This window comes from Lycium barbarum, chromosome 5, assembly GCF_019175385.1.
Source record: "Lycium barbarum isolate Lr01 chromosome 5, ASM1917538v2, whole genome shotgun sequence".
Taxonomy (NCBI): domain Eukaryota; kingdom Viridiplantae; phylum Streptophyta; class Magnoliopsida; order Solanales; family Solanaceae; genus Lycium; species Lycium barbarum.
In genome coordinates this window covers 108607868-108622220 of record NC_083341.1, presented here as the reverse complement: position 1 = coordinate 108622220, position 14353 = coordinate 108607868, and positions in this window count along the sequence as shown.

Genomic DNA, 14353 nt, shown 5'->3' with positions numbered 1-14353 from the left:
GCCTACGACGCCTACCGAAGTTCGTAGTTTTCTAGGATTGGCAGGTTATTATAGAAGATTCGTAGAGGGCTTCTCATCTATTTCCTCCCCATTGACGAAGCTAACCCAGAAGTCAGCTAAATTCCAATGGAATGATGCGTGTGAGCGCAGTTTCCAAGAGTTGAAAGACAATTTGACCTCAGCCCCGGTCTTAACACTTCCGGAAGGGTCAGATGGTTATGTCGTGTATTGTGATGCTTCTGGTGTTGGGTTAGGATGTGCATTGATGCAACATGGTAGAGTTATTGCTTATGCTTCGAGACAGCTGCGGAAACATGAAAAGAACTATCCAACTCATGATCTCGAATTGGCTGCGGTTATTCATGCATTGAAAATGTGGAGACATTACGTGTATGGTGTGCATATTGATATCTATACAAATCACAAGAGCCTTCAGTATATTTTCAAACAGAAGGAGTTAAATCTGCGGCAAAGGCGGTGGTTGGAACTATTGAAATACTACGATGTTAGTATTTTATACCACCCCGGAAAAGCGAATGTAGTAGCTGATGCGCTTAGTCGCCGGTCAATGAGTAGTTTATGCGAAGTTCCTCCGGAAAAGAAAGAGATAGTTGGTGAGCTCCACCAATTAGCAAATCTTGGAGTGCGTGTAATTGATTCGGGTAGTGCAGGGATTGGCATTAATGATCCTACAGTTTCATCCCTGAATATGGAAGTGAAGGAGCGTCAGTCTGAAGATCCTAAATTGTGTCATTCCAGAGACACGTCTCATGACAAAGAGAAGTCTCCATTTGAAGTTTCCACGGATGGGATTCTTAGGTACCGAGGCAGGCTATGTGTGCCAAATGTGGCAGAATTGCGCCAACGAATTCTAGAAGAAGCCCATTACGCTCGGTATTCTGTTCACCTTAGTGCAAACAAGATGTATCATGATCTTAAATTGATATATTGGTGGGACGGCATGAAGAGAGATATAGCAGAATTTGTAGCCCAATGTCCAAATTGCCAACAGGTAAAGATCGAACATCAAAAGCCATGAGGCTTATTGCAAGCAATGGAGATTCCTACTTGGAAATGGGAGGTGATCAATATGGATTTTATCGTGGGATTACCCCGTTCTCGAGGCAGGTATGATTCTATATGGGTGATCGTGGACAGACTCACGAAATCAGCCCATTTTCTTTCGGTTAGAACTACCTACTCAGCAGAAGATTATGCGAGGTTGTATCATAAGGAAATTGTGCGATTTCATGGTATTCCAATGTCCATTATCACAGATAGAGGAGCACAGTTTACAGCCAAGCTCTGGAAGTCCTTTCAAGAAGGTCTAGGCACTCAAGTAAAGCTTAGCACGGCATTTCATCCGCAGACCGATGGACAAGCCGAGCGTACTATTCAGACCTTAGAAGATATGTTACGAGCATGTGTGCTGGATTTCGGTGGTAGTTGGGATGATCATTTACCGCTAATCGAATTTGCATACAACAATAGCTACCATTCCAGTATCCAAATGGCCCCGTATGAAGCTTTATATGGGAGGAAATGTAGATCCCCAATCGGATGGTTTGAAATAGGAGAAGTACAGCTAGTAGGCCCCTAATTGATTCAGCAAGCGGTGGAAAAAGTTAAGGTGATCCGAGATCGATTGTTAACAGCCCAAAGTCGCCAAAAGTCTTATACGGACAATCGCCGACGAGACTTGGAATTTCAGGTTAATGATTGGGTATTTTTGAAAGTGTCGCCAATGAAAGGGGTGATGAGATTTGGCAAGAGATGGAGTTAAGTCCTCGATACATTGGACCCTATAAAATTATCCGCAAGGTGGGTCATGCAGCCTACGAGTTGGACTTGCCTCCAGCACTTGAATCAGTTCATCCAGTTTTCCATGTTTCGATGCTCCGCAAGTGTGTTGGAGATCCTATGAAGATTGTCCCAATTGACGATGTTCAAGTAACAGAAAGGCTAGCATACGAAGAAATGCCTATTGCCATCCTCGACAGGCAGGTACGAAGACTTCGAAATAAGGAAGTAGCTTCAGTCAAAGTGTTGTGGCGAAACAACAACCGAGAAAAAATTACTTGGGAAGCGGAAGAGAGCATGAAGTCCAAGTACCCGCATTTATTCCAACCCCTAGAAGAGATTTAAGGCGAGACACTAACACTATGAGGTATGTATGCTTCCTTTCTATGCTTATGGGTCGTATGTGGCCAATTTATGTGCTATTGTGTTGTGGCCCTGTGAGGCAATGATATTATGGGTTGTTGTGACAAGATGGTAGTGCCATATTACAGGGGAAACTCTGGCAAAATTTTTCTAGAATCCCCGATGACTTAACATTCGAGGACGAATGTTCCAAAAAGGGAGAAGAATGTTACACCTCGGAAATTTCCAATCTCGTACAGTGAATAGACTAACGAAGAATACGAGTATACGATGTTTTAATCAGAAGGGAATGACGTTTGACGACCCTAAGTAAGATTTCAAAGGCAATGGGAATAAGAGGTAGGTTATGAGCCCAACGACTATTTATAAGTTCTGAAAATGTGAAAAATTGCAGATTTGCACTTTGGTCTCGTCGATGGTATACGGCCTGTAAACTGCCTTGTCATCTTTCAACCTTCCAAAACTTCAACTTTCTGCCAAAGACTTGAATGGTTAAATACGACTTGAAATACGAACCGTAAACTGAAATACGTCCCGTAAACTGAGTTCGTAAATCACCATGTCCTCAGCCTGACTTTCTGGTTCTATCATCCTTTAATACGCCCATGGAATACGGACCGTAAACTGAAATACGAACCGTAAACCGAGTTTACGACCACTGTACACTTTCAACTACTGTTCATTTCGAATCAGATTTCATTTATTTCATTTTCATTTTTCATTCTCCACAACTCAAGACTTCCCTAGAAACTTCCACACATTTCATATACAAGAACTCATGAGAAATTGATGATCAACTTCATCAAATTAAAAAAACCAAGTGTAGGAAACTCATCAAAGTTCATCCAAGTTAAGAAATTTCAAGAGAAGTAAACTAGGGTTTTGGTGCAAGAAGAGTAATACCACTCAAGGCTTGTTCCTACAACATCTAAGGTAAGTTTTATGGCATTTACATGTTATTTAGGGAATGGAAGAGTTGAAACACTTGGATTATAGAAGGATGTAAGAAATGGGTCATAAAAGTGTGAATAGTAGCATTATTGAGTAAAGGATTGAATTGAGCCATGATCATTGATAATTTGTGATTATAAAAATGTTATGAATGACATTTAGAACATGGAATAAGTATCCTATGTGAGAAAAATGCAACAATGAACCATGGCCATGATTATGGAGAAATTGAAGACAAATTGTGAAATACGGATATTGTAAACGAATGATGTTGAGAATGTTATGAACGTTTGAGAGTTGATATAGAATATAAAAAGAATTGTATAAATGAAGGAAATGCTGTCCAATTTTCTCTAGCGTTAGTAAGCCATTCTTATAATTGTTAGCTAATGTCGATACGAATTCTCTTGAAGGTAGAACGTATGCACTAAAGGAGAACAAGCAAGCGATAGATTAGAAAAACGACAAAGGTATGTAAGGCTTATCCCTTCTTTCAAAGGCATGAATCTTTCAAGCTTTCCATGATCCTCCTATATGATGGAGTTTATGAGTCCTTAAATATACTAAACTACATACGAGCATGCTAATGATGATGATGAATTAAAGTATAGAGATTCGATAGTTCAGGATATGATGATCCCATAACGCTGATGATGTCATTATTGTTAACACTCACCTTATGCACTATTTCCTTCAAGGTGAGGCAAAGTACTCATAAATGTTCATAATATAATCGGGGGTTTACGACCTTACGTCACCCCGACATAGCCATCGTTGTCTTCAAAGTCTAATGTACGCACCTAATGCTAAATGTGAAATGATGCAAAGTCATGGTATGTCTACAAGATGATCAATAATGCTAGCTTCTAATATGCCTATGTTATGTATAAAAATGTCAAGCTATGATAAGATTATAATATGTTCATGAGATGTGTAATAATGATGGGTTATGATTGACTATATGACAATGTGATTCCACCGTGCCAATATGGCCGGGCATGTCACCGCTAAGGCGGGCTGCATATGATTTCACCGTGCCTAGATGGCCGGGCATGTCACCGCTAATGCGGGCTGCTATGTTTACACCGAGCCTAGAGGTCCGGGCATGATCACCACTAATGGGCGGCATATGATGGTTACCCGGACGCGGGTTAACGATGCGGATTACGATGTGATGATATATGTGATGACATGTGTGATGTGATGACATTTGTATCATGAATATGTAAAATATGATATATGTAAGGAATGTATTTGCCTATGACACTCATGCAGGTCATGTCCTTCTCTTATGGCTCATGATCCTTCTATTATTTTTATTTCATTTCTGTCTTACATACTCAGTACAATGTTCGTACTGACGTCCATTTTCTTTGGACGTTGTGTTCATGCCCACAGGTAGATAGGGAGGTGAGCTTGAGCCAGACTCGTAGGAACTGTTATCTGATTGAGAGCACTCCTTTGTTCCGGAGGTGCTTATGATGACTCTTTTATGTACATTTGTATATGTTGGGCCCAGCGGGGTCCTGTCCCGTCTATGTGTCTTGTACTCCAGTAGAGGCTCATAGATACACAGTGTGGGTTATGTGGTCTCACGAGGTTGCCATTAAGTATATGTATATATATATATATATATTATTTTGATGGCCGAGAGGCATATGTATATGAAAGTATTTACGTTTTCAAATGTAAGATGATTTTCTTATGATTTAAATATGAAATTTATAGAAGAGCATTAAATAAGTAAGACGAGTAATAGAACGAGCGGTGCTCGGTGATTAGCCCCGGGTACCCGTCGCGGCCCCTAGCTGGGTCGTGACAGTAGGCCAGGCGTATACATACATATAATGATAACTCGAAGGCAACATAATAGCCTATAAGCAACATATACACTAGTTATACCTTCTGTCATTCTATCATCTTATATAGCTCGATTATTCTTATACTCGTTCTTAACTAGAGAGGAGTATTACAATGAGGTCACGGTAACCCAAGTACAATCTTCTTGAATAGCACATCCTTGTGCGAATAGTCAAAAGTGGCTTAATAGTAGGAATCATGCCAATGAAAAGAAGGAATAGCCTTAACATACCTGGTCTTAGCTCAACGGCTCAAGAACTCGTATCTGCTCCTTGACCTATATGATAACAATAATGATACTATCGTTAACTATACAAACGATTCTCTTAATCGTATAACAAAAATTTAACTTATCCTAAAACAAAATAGGCAGCATCTCCCCTGTTCTTCTCATTTCCCCAACTCCATATATCAGCAACAACAACCAGAACAATCCAGCAAGTATATACATCAATAACAAGATACCATGTAGTAACAATAAGTCATAAACATTTTACAATGAGCGACAAGCCCGGATACGATTATCAAACACACTTCTCTAATTCTTTCTTTCCTTCAAAATACATATCAATGACAACAACAACAATATCAAAATACGATTTCCTGCTATTAATTCCTCATTTCTCATCCCACAATTTACTTCACTACGAGGTAACCTTCGATTAGCTAAAAAAACTGAGAGAGTCGATGTTAGAATCATGAAATCGATGGAAGAATCGTGTAGAGAGAACTTAACCTTTACTTACCTTAAATAGAAATATGTTGCTGCTCTTATCCAAAAATAAAACCTTGCTAATTTTACAAAATACTCACGTTGCTCTTACGAAATGAATCACGTTGTCACTTAACTTTAGAATTTTCCAAGTAGCTGATTACAAAACTAATCACGTTCTTTGTATTTTGCTTCAATGGTAAACTTCATCTTTTTCTCCCCTTCAAAATGTAGATTCACGTTGCTGCTACATATTTCTTCATTTCATATGAAGAGATGTTTGCTCAATACATTTCATTTATGAGACTTTTTCCCAATTAAAGTGACAACTCCTCATAAAACACCTTCTGGACGGGCCACATGTATATACATGTCCTCATAATGATACTTACACCAGCAAAAGGTGCCACCTATTCATAACATAGACCTTAGTCATCCTTTGCTGCCCCACCATGTGACAAATGTCAATTCCCACTAATTATTATTTAATTATTTTATTCCTAACATTTAATTAATTACACACATAATTAATCTCTTAATCTCAATTCGCTTAAATACTAACTATTTTTAACACACTTCGTATACTCATTATTATACTCATGTGATATAGCACTAGTACATAACCTCCTTTGCCACACATAAAATATTATTTGTAATCATCGTCGTCACACTTTTTCGTCTTAAACCATTTCGGGACTTCATTTTATACACCAAGCTCTTGATTTTCATGCTTAAATGTGTCCAAATCTTCCGAGCTCGAGTAAATTTGCTCAGGATGGTTCAATTTCCTAGTCTAAAAATACGGGGTATTATAGCTTGGACCGTATTTCATTCAAATAAATTTCGAACCTCGACGAAACTTATTTTCTTCTATTTATTTAACTTCTAATCCTTACGACACATCTATACTATCACTCTAACCACCTATAAGCTTGGGGGATAATCTTGCTTTCCATTACTAATGTCATTTAACTCACACGCTTTTCAATGCATGAAAACGCGGGATGTAACAGCTGGTATCATGAAAGAAACTTTAGTTAGAAACTGCTGGTGTCATGAAATAAAAATCGACATGTAAAGACAATAGTAGAGTTCAAAATTTGCTACTTCAGGAGCAGGTTTATGAGTTTGCTACTTCGGGAGAAGATTTATGAGGCTACTACTTCAGGAATAAATCATAGAATATTTAAATTATTTTTCTTCTCAATTATTCTACCTCTTCTGGAGGTGACTCGTTATAACTTCACAACCAATCGCTCGTCCATATTTATAATCCTTACTAAATATCATCACATTCACTTCTGGGAATGGATCTGTATTTGTGAACCTTTTTAAGATATTGTTATTTCAGGAGCAAATCGAGGAATACATATGATGTGCAAAACAACTAAGTTTGTGTACTTTAACATCCTTTGTAATGCAGATAGTTTGTTTTGGCTGTACAGGATCATTATTCTATCAAGAAAGTATTTTATTATATGTAGCTCGCGAAAGAGGTTTCATAACCGTATATTTTTCTTTTTCTTTTTAAATTTGAAAAATAATAATAATCTCTATTTGAATATCCAAAGCAAATATTGTGGATCACCTCAAAGTTTTGTAGAATACAACTATCACCGATGGATTGAATATGAAATTTGTTGCTATGATGGAACATAAAGCTTAGATAATCCAAAGAATAAAGTAGTGTTGAGTACCTGCAGAGTTGTAGCAGTGCCAATAGGTTTTAAATTGTAAAATTTACTTGACATAGGTTCCATTATTACCTATTTATGAAACATAACTAAACTTTTCAATAATTATATTTAGTAGCTAAAATATTTACATATTTACCTCATATAGCTACCATGTTTTTACCACTCATCTGATAACTCCCCACACCCCTAAATTTAAGCCAACAAAAACGTCTCTCTCTCCTATCCCCTAAATACACGCCATTATTCACAATATCCATTAATTTCCTCCAATTTCAAATCAGTTTTACACTTCTTCAACTTCCTTTTTTTTATCTCTAATTAACTACTCATTAATTTCACTCATGATTCAAATCTAATTCCCAAAAAAGGTAAGATTCTATACTGATTCGTCATTTTTCACCGTGTATTTAACCTATATTTTGGGGTTTTTTTTTCGTTTGAATCAGGAATGCAACTCAAAATAATTAATTATCAGTGTTTGTTCTTAGTTGTTTTTTCTTATATTCAAGTGAAATGGCTAAGAAAGCTTCTACTCCGATGAGAAATACAGGTATAGAACCCGAAATTGAGATTCCTAATTTTTCTTTGGGAATTTCTCAACATGAAACTGCCATTGCAGGCTCTTATGCTGAGAATCGTTCAAAAAGAATTAACAATCCTAGGCGTTCTAAGGATTATGTTGATTCGAAGAGTAAACAACAAGAAAAAATGAAAAAGGTTTCTCAAATGGAGAAACAAAAGAAGAGAAAGGTTGGTGACAATATTGTTAATGTTAAGGGCAAAAAAAATTGCTAAAGCCAAACATAATGTGGATGAGGATGATGATGATGATGAAGAGGTATATTTATGTTGTATTTTCAGTATATTTAGTTCGTTTTTTTTTTAGTTCAGTTATTACAGATCTGTGAATTAACCAGATCTATATTTTATGTGCATTTTAAGTATATTTTCTGTTGTTATTTTTTTACACATGTTTCTTCAGTTAATTCGTGTTTATTGTTCTTCACCATAACTGTAATTTTTAAGATTTTTAAGTATATTTGTGTATATTTTGTTGACAGTTATTATAGTTCTGTAATTTACATATTCAGTCAATATATGTCATTATATTTTCAGTATATTCATATATATATTTATTGTTCAATTACATTATATTTTTTCATTGTCAATCACTGTTTTGTTTTACATTTGTATATATTTTTGGTTGATCTCTTTTTTACCTGATTGTGTTCACTGTTTTTTGTCAATCATTCGTGTTTTTTGGCATGTTGTTTCAGGTATCTAAATTTTTGGTTACCAAGCACCCTGCTTTGGCACCATCTATGTGTAGATACACGAATGTTAATGTAATGCAAGATATTAGAGGCAAACTAACAGACCCACAGATGGATATGTTTAGGAATTCTTGTTTTGGTAAATATCTCAGAATGCAGTAATTGGATGTACAAGCACAGATTTTTCGATGCTTTATGGTCAAAGAACTTAGGGGCAGTACATATAGGTGCTTTACATTTGAAATAAATGGTAAAGTTTTGCGTTTTCGCCTTAGAGAATTTGCACTGATCACTGGGCTAGATTGTGTCTCTGATGAAAACGATTTTGTTTATGATAACTCAAAACCGAATAGGCTTATGGTTGAATATTTTGGTAGAAATGAGGAGAACCAACTGCCAGTTAAAAGACACGAGCTTATTGAGTGTTTCAACAAGACAGTTTGGAATGATAAAGGGGATGACGCAGTCAAGATGGCAATATTGTATTTCATAAATACGTGAGTACATTGTGGTGAGCCAAACTCAACAAACATACCAAGGATCCATTTTGATGTTGTAGAGGACGGGAGATATAATGAGTATCCTTGGGGTAAAGATTCGTTTAGAGAGTTGGTTGTAAGCATCGGGCGGAAATATGCTGGTTTTAAGAAATATTATAGGATTCATGGGTTGCCACTTGCTATGCAAGTCTGGTTGTATGAATGTTGCTCAAAAGTCCCGTCCACCATTGCAGTTAAGACGGGGAATTTAGTTCCTAGAATTTTGAAATGGCGGACTACGGAAGGAAAACCAGAATTCAAGAAATTGATGGATGGCATGTTCAGAAACGACAAAAACCCGGTAAAACAGTTTTTTATCAAACTGAACAGTTATATTTGTTTGTGTCCTTTACCATTTAACTGTTTTAATATGTTTGTTTTTAATGGTATATTTTGATTATATTTTGACTATATTTATGAAATAAGTCATTTGTGATCAATATATTTTGACTATATTTTCCTCATATTTTAGTATGTTACCAATGTAGATATATATGGTAATGTAGTTTCTATATTTTGTTGTTCACAGTCTTGTAGATTTGAGGAAGTTGTGCCAACACCCCATGAGTTGGAAACTCTTAATTTGCCTCCTGTTGCACATGATATACCAGATATCAAACATGGAGTTGATGGTGTACATGGTACTGATTTGGTAGACGATGATTACGATGATTTTAGTACCACACCACCGCATCTGTCCAGTGGCAAACAACAACAAAGGAGTGCCAATTATGATTCCCCACGATGCAAGAAACGGACACAGTTTCACGTTTCTGTTCCTCCTTCCAGGAAACAACCATCACGGAAGGAATCTCGGATAAAAGGGACAAGCAAACCAGATGCACCTACAGGACCCGGAACAAATGAGTTTAAACTGATAAGGGAAGAGATTCAGATTTTCAAGAAAGAAGTAGGCGTTTTGTTTTCAATATGTTTTTGTTACTTCATATTGCTTGTGTCAAGTAATTAACAATTCTAATTCTATTTTTTGTGTTTCAAAACTGTAGGTGTTTGACTACATGGATAACAACTTCAAAAAGTTGTTAGATGCAATAAAGGGCAATCAAACACCAGATAAGGTAAAAATCAAAACTAAAAGTTATGTTCATTAAATACATTACAGGCATTAACAAATCGGTTTACCTTTTTATTAATAAGATATTTTCTTTGAAGCTCGCTGATAGTAAAGCCCCGTCACATCAACATGATGTTGGCATACAACACTCACATGAGAAAATCCAACGTCATCGTTCTGATAAAGGCACACCAACTGTCAACGACGTAGTCGAAGACAACACAGTAAAAATGCAAATTATTAACTTTTTAAGTTATTTTGATATATTTATTGGAAGACTTTATATTTTCTTTTAGAAATTTTTAAAGGTCGGAGACACAATGTTGCAAGCTGACTTACATACTGATGGTGGGATTTCTCAAGGCAATCAAAGTGGCGGTGCAGTAAAGTTTTCAACCAAAGAGAATCAAGGTGGTGGTGCAACTTCCGCGCAGAGGAGTCATCCAGTGGTACTCATTTTTTCTTTCACTTTGCTATATTTGCAGTATATTTTTCAAAGTTAAAATATTGGAATTTTATTTTTGTTTAGTATTACCTATAGTGTATTTACATATATTTTTTTCACATAGTCATTTGTTAGTAGTGTTCCATTTGCCGTATCTATTTGTGCTATTTTTGTTATGATTGTGTTTATATATAATAGTAGTGCTATATATGTTTTGGATTGATATTTTAATAGTAGTTTTTCATATATATTTGGCTATATTTTGATTGTATTTTGATTATTATGTTCAAGGTTTCTTATTCTGGTTTCTGTTGACTATATTTCAGATATATTTTTCATATATTTTGTCTATATTTATATGAAACTTTTAATTTTTATAGCAGTGTTATTTATGTGTATATGTATATTTGTTTTACTGATGCCTTTAAATTTATTTGAACCATGTTTTTATTGTTTTAGGTTGAGGGAGTTGGGCTGCCAATTAATAATCCGGTCTCTGTTGTTGATGTGGATAAAGAAACCGGAGTTAAAAGTGATGCACAAACAGATAGAGTGCCCATAACACCAATCCATTTAAAATTTGATGTAAGTACTGAAATGTGGCTTTTAAGTGCCAATCACATATCGTTTTGATAAGCAATAATTGACAAACACCAGTCGTTTTTTGTTTGTTTTTTATTTCAGGAATCTCAGCAAACCGGTGACATGGAGAATGCTAATGCTAAATTTACCGCATCAGAGGAAATGATAGCGGACTTGCTAGTCAACTATCCTTTAGCATGTGTTATTCGTCTCGGTCCTCCTCCAGTACCACGCGATGATCAAGCCGATTTGTCAAGTTTAAGGACCCCTCAGAATCCGGACGATAACCCAGTAACGATCTCTCAGTGGATGATTCCTGATTCTCAGATACCAATCCAACTTGGAGTACAACCAACAACTGGACAAAGTTCAACTAATGAAACTGAACAGCAAGTTGGAGTACAACCGATCGTTGGCCACAGTTCAAGTGATGAAACTGGACAACAAGTTCCTGTACAACCAAATGCGGGTCAAAGCTCAAGTGGTGAGACTGCACAACTTTCAAACCCTGAAAAACAAATCATTGTCCATCCAGGGGCTGCCCAAGAAAGGAAACCAAGCAAATACAACCTGTCCCCTTACTGTCTCAATTTCAGCTCAGCGGGTTCTTCTGCCAAAAATATCAGTCCTTGCATTTATCAGAAAAAACACCCATTCGTTGAGCACCCTATCAATGTCCTGTTAGCAACTTCGTTTCTTCAAGAATATCAAAAGTGTCTTGAGAAGGATCTGTTGAAATCGCACGACAAAAAGTAATTATTTTCACAACTTATTTTTTTAGTTTTCCAGAAATCAATTCTTAATAAACTTAACGTATGTTCTTTCCATTATTGATATACAGGAAGCCAAAGGAAAATCATTACAGAAAGAACAAGGAAGGACTGGATCCTGCGGATGCCGAACTTCGATTACATTTAGGCGTTACAGCCGTATCCGATAAAAACTGGTTCTACTTGCTATTTATGGATGGGCAAATGTTGACTAATGAGGTTTGATGTCTTTCTGCTTGTCATCTAATGTTTTTATGTTTTATAATAGAATTACAGTGTGATGTATCTAGAGTATATTTTTTACTATATTTGACATATATATATATATATATATATATATATATATATATATATATATATATATATATATATATATATATATATATATATCAGAATTTTGTATTTACGTTAAGACTGTATTGTATTTTAAAAATATTTTCATCATTATATTTGCACTATATTTAATATAGAGACATTAATTTATTAGTTGAGCATAGTACTGATCAAGTATACAGAATTGTATTTTTGCTATATTTAAGAGTATATTTCACTATATTTAATATATATACAGCAATAGTTTTATTGAACATAGCATTGATTATAGTCACTGAATTGATGTTTTTACAGCATATTGATGTTATTTTCTACTACCTACGCAAGAAGGGGAAGTATCACAATAACAACAATTATAGATTCACCACTGCCAGCAGTATTTTTCACACTTTAGTTGCTGAAATTTACACATCTTGGGAAAACCCTGATTCATCCACATGTGTCGCCAGTAAGAAAGATGAACTGTGTGAGTACATTAATGGGCACAGGCTGTTGGCTAATGTACCATGGTATACTGTTGACAACGTTCTAATTCCTGTCAACGTAAAAGAGGAAAATCACTGGATTTTGGTTGTGATATCATTCACTGACAGGTGTGCTCTCATCCTTTGAAATAATCATTCATTTTTCTACAAAATTTATATGTTTTTTTTTTCATATTTTTTCTTTTTACAAACAGGTGCATCTACATATACAACTCATACCGAGCTGCAGGGCATGATGCTGTCGTTAGAGCTGGAATGAAAATGTTGGCTACTCTTGTGACACACAGTCTACAAATGACCGATTTCTATGAGAAGAAGGCGGATATAGATTTTGCCACACATCCTTCTTACAGAAATAGAGAACAGACCGACAACTTTGACATTGTGAATGTAGACAATCTCCCTCAACAAGCTCCCGCTAGCATGTAAGAATCTCTTCCAATAAAAAACACAATAAATACATCTATGTTTTCTTGGGTTTTGATCAGTAAATTTTTTGATCATTTTTTTCAGGGATTGTGGTGTGTATGTGGCAGCCTTTGCTGAATACTTGAGCTCAAGTGAAGTCATCCAAACCGAGTTCGATGCAAAGTTACTCCGTATGAGATACGGTGCCCTTTTATGCGACTATGCATGGGCTAAGTTAAACAACAATGCATCAAGTGATAACGAGCATCCTCCAAGACCAATTAGACCGGCAGTTGATTACGATACAGTTGATAAAGAGGATCTTGATTAGGCCACCAAGTCTTTTGTGTTTTTTATTTTCATGTTGAACAATAGCATAGTTGGTTGCGACTTTTGTTGCTGTTTTTTCATTTTGGACATATCGTTTCATGTGCAGTAATTGTTTTTAGGATGATTAATGTTGAACACCACCTTATGGTTTTTATATTGTTGTTTCTTTCAAGTATGTTATTTTTTCAATGCATAAATTCCATTTTCATTTTCTGTGAAATGTATTCATTCAACAAAGTAGTATATCTAATCATTTAAATATAGTCGAAATATACAGAAAATATAACTTAGATATATTCCACAAGTCCATTTTTAATGTATAGTGTGTTACAAAAGTTAAAATTTCATCTAAATACACTTCAAATATATGTAAAATATATATGACATGTAGTTAACAGTAAACTAGAATATGTATTATCTACCAGATCAGACAAAATGCAACTAAAATATAATCAAAATATATACGAAATACAACTATTAAAGCATAAATCCAAAACAAAAGGTCAAATCAGTTTACATAGAGTAAAATTTCCAAATCCCATTAAACCACCAATATAGCATAACATCGAAAAACATCGGATGTTCAACCATTTGAAATACAATCATATTAGAATAATATGAATTCAAGATGAATTCATTTTTTATTTTTAACAGAAAGTTAAAGTAGAATTGTCTTAACAAATAAAATCAAAATGGACTTATTTATTCTTCTTATTGAGCGGCGGATTA